Here is a 4365-nt window from a genome sequence, read left to right on the forward strand (position 1 = left end):
ATTAACTAACTCAAGCTCAAAAACTGATCCCAAATAGATAGGTTTAAAGAGTTACCATATTTATACTTCCAATGATTCATTTATACATAAGATGGAGGATAATTGAAATAACATACATCCCATTGAACTTTAAATTAAAACATTCCATAAATTACATGGCTTCAATAGACCAATAAAAGAACATAGGTTACAACACCAAGGTTACAAAGTTTAATAATGCAATGACCACATGGTCACAACTGTACAATTATCTCGAACATGAGCTGATACAAGAATCACGAACCAAGATCCACCAGCAAAGTCGATCCTCGCAAGAAGGTAAGAACCAAGATATCCGATGGGAAGTGGCACTACCACCCAACCATGTGATCCCATAATGGAACCACCCCGCCGTGCTAGGAGATAGCAAAAGACCCTCAAGCAAGCAATAAGACAAGTACAACAGTACACACGACTCCACAGAACTCAAGTGACTCAACTCACAAAACACTAGTGACTCTAGAGAGAGAGTGTCATCACATGGCTTAAGATGGTTACCCTAGGTAGGTCTCCATAGGTCCCGACCCCCATCTTGGGTTATCCTGGTAACCTCTCCTGAACCCCCGGCTCCAACTAAGCATCATGCGGACCCTACCAACCTTTCATGAAGACAAGGTGGTAGGTTTGCCATTCTAGGCCTTCCCACACACCTTGAGCCTATACAAGCACTCAACCATGTGCGGGGTACAATATCTTAATTAATTTAATAACAACCCACCCCCTAATCAATTGTTAGGCTATCACTTATTATCTGACTTCAGAGGGGTTATCCTGCCATCCACTTCGGGTGCAGCCCCCGCTCAAAAGCCACTCTCTCTCCTAGGACACTAACAGGAAAGGTACCTTTCTATGAGAACTCTATGGCGAAACTGACAGCCATAAATAATCCTGATATAACATAGGTGAAGGATTCACAATCACTGACCCAGGATTGACCATTTGGAAACATGACACACAATGGCACACATCCACCAGGTTAAAACAACGACACCTGACTAAGGGAGTAAACTTCATACGACATAATGACAACTCACCAAAATGGCAACGACATTTAAACTTGACTACAATTATTATTAACACAAGATCCTAAACAGGCAATCTTTTCTTTAAGCAATCGACAGCATAAAATACTTGCAATAAGATTTCTAGAAATAAAGAAATCACATCTATTTTAACATAAGGAAATGATGAAGTCACATGTCTAATAAGATTAATTGAAACCATATTTAAAATTTAATTCTCCAATCATTTGATTATGATTAAATTATAATTTACCCAAATTGTCTAAAGCCATATATATATATATATATATATATATATATATATATATATATATATATATATATATATATATATATATATATATATATATATATATATATATATATATATATATATAATGAATATAATATTATATGACTAAATTATATTAAAATATAATATCTAATTTTAAAAATCACATTTATATCCAAATTTTTTACCAAACCCATTTATTTTCCAAAGTATATAAATATAAACTAATAACTCAAAATAATATATATATATATAATTAATTAATATTTATATTAATTAACATTTATATTTTTTTTGACATTTATATTTTTTTTTTAAACTTTAAAAAAAAAAAATTTTAAAAAAGAAACGAATATATATAAAAAGCAAATCGGGGGGGTGTTGTGTGTTTGCCCATGGCGGCCATGCTGCTACCGCAAGGTAGCGAGTGCTACCTTATGGTAGCACTGCTACCAAATGGTAGCAGGTGCTACCATACGGTAGCACTGCTACCATGGGGTAGCAGGCTCCGCCTCCCCCCTCCATTTCTTCCAAAAATTTTTTTATAAATAATTAAAAAAAACAAAAAATCTCAATTCATAAAAAATGAATTAAGAGAGATTTTACTTCTCTATTCTGCACATTCAGAGTTAAATAAAGCACAATTAAACTAATTAAATTCTTATAAATTGAATAAAACAAGCAAATTCATTCCCAAATTCAAATTGGCTGGGAAATAAATTGATTGCCATCCCCCAATTGGAATTTTTGCCAAAACAAGAATAGAACAAGAAGAATTTAACTCGGAATTTTTCCCCAATTTTGGAAATTACCAGGAAGAATTTATTTTTTTACAATTGAAGACATGAGGGAAATTTCTTGGCAAAATTTTGCCAGCATGACTCTACCCAAATTCACAAAAGTAAAAACTACAATCAACAAGAAATGAAATCCTTTGCATAATCAAAATAAAGAATGGATTTTTAAACCAAAACTTTTCATGAAATTGATTTGGGAGATTTTGAAATTGCATTTTAATAACAAAATTGATTGGGATTTTTCCATAAACCTCATAGCAAACAAAATCCATAACACAACACTCATTTAATCAAACTTTTAACAACACCCAGAAGAAGGGAAAGAAGCATATATTTTTAAAACCACAAAGTAGAAACCATCCAACCTGTGGAGCTTCCTGGAAGAAATTTGTGAGCTTCTATCCTTCAACAAATTACCAGACCAAAACCAAAATCTTCCTTCCAAAACATTTTTTCCAGAATTTTCCTCCTCCCAAAGACAAGCATCCTCTTCCAAAAATATTTTCAGGGATAAATAGGAAAAATACTTTAACCTAAACTTTAAGGTTGAAATATTTTTCTCACCAAAAAAGATATTTAAATAATCAAATTGACTTTATCTATTTTCTTTCAAAGTAAATGGAAATTTCCTTATTTGAAAAAAAATACATTTCTCCCATCATGAAATTTAATTAACTTTTCAACAAAAGTGAAAATCAATAATTGAACTCTATTTTTATTTTTCTTTAAATCTAAAAGCAATAGAATTAACTTTATTTATTTTACTTTTTCCATTTGATCTAAGCATGGTTACTTTTCCAAAATAAAACAACTATAGATTTAAATCTAATAAATTAACCAAATAAGCTAAGTTCAAGACATCAAGGCATAATAATGTATAAATTGCTTATACCAACAATGAAATGACGACTTAAACTTAAATAAATAATCAAACCCACTATGGCACGCAAGTCGAGGGAAATACAAGAAGACTCGAAGACCGAACAAAAAGAATGGACGACCGATTGACGACACTCACAAGAGTAGATTGAGGGTAAGAATTAGGGTCAACAACTATCTCCTCCACTCCCATCGGACATATAAGACACGCTCAGACCTGTGAAGCCAGGTGGAGACGATACCCCATACCTACCCGGTACTTATACATGCAATATCATGCATCATCGAATCACACATGCATGTATATAAATACAGAATACACGACACACACACCGATGAAGGAGAATCGCGACGTTCCCTATCTCACCAAAGTGAGTGAAGGAAAATTGTTCCCTTGCATCCAATACAATCACAGACATGCAACATATATATGACACGTCGCATAGATAAAGTAAAGTGTCAGTACAATGCAATAATCCATAAATGCTACAATCACAAGTACTGAAATACTGAAAATAACTCATACGTCTCATATCCAGATAAACATGAAATAATATCCAATATGTCTGAATAATTTTTAGTAGTAATGTATCAACTAAAAAGTAAACTACAAAAAAAAAATAGTCTACTAAGTCCGATCGAGAAGGGGTACTACTTTCTTCCCCCCAAAACTAGGCTTACTCCTGGAAGCCTAAAACAAATAAGAATAGAGCTCTCTCATCTTCGTTGCATCCTCTCAAGTTGTCGAGGTCTCATCATTTGGGTCCCATAGGACCCTTACCTAGTCGATGGTGCGACCCCTGAGGGTCAAATCTCGACGCTGAAGAACCCTAATTTTTAAAGATCCAATTTTTAGGGGAATATTTTGCATCAAAATTAAAATCACAAAGAACAGATCATGTGTATAAATAAGAGAGCTTTCCAAAAATATAAGAAAATCTGAAAAATTCGCTAATTTTCTCTCAAAATTAATTTTTTATGAAAAATCATAAAAAAAAATCATAGAAAATGCAAATGTGCTCCAAAAATTCTGAATTTTGGATTGAGAGCTCTTAATATTGTCCTCAACCTTTAAACAAAATTTGGTACAAAATTCTTAGCCGTTTGTGAGATCGGATCAAATCTCTCCAAGATCTTGATTTTGTGTCCAAAACCCTAGCTGCACAAGGTTATTCTCCAAATTGTTTTACAAAACAACAATATAGGGTTAGAAAAACCTGCAAAAAACATAGATCTAACAAAAATCCATGTCCCACCGGGCATGCCAAAAAATGTTTATGGTGAAAATGGATAAAACAATATTGAAAGGCTAAATGAATTCAACCACAAAACCCTAGCCTAACAACAACACAGATCC

The sequence above is a fragment of the Cryptomeria japonica genome, chromosome 8, assembly GCF_030272615.1.
Source record: "Cryptomeria japonica chromosome 8, Sugi_1.0, whole genome shotgun sequence".
NCBI classification, from domain to species: domain Eukaryota; kingdom Viridiplantae; phylum Streptophyta; class Pinopsida; order Cupressales; family Cupressaceae; genus Cryptomeria; species Cryptomeria japonica.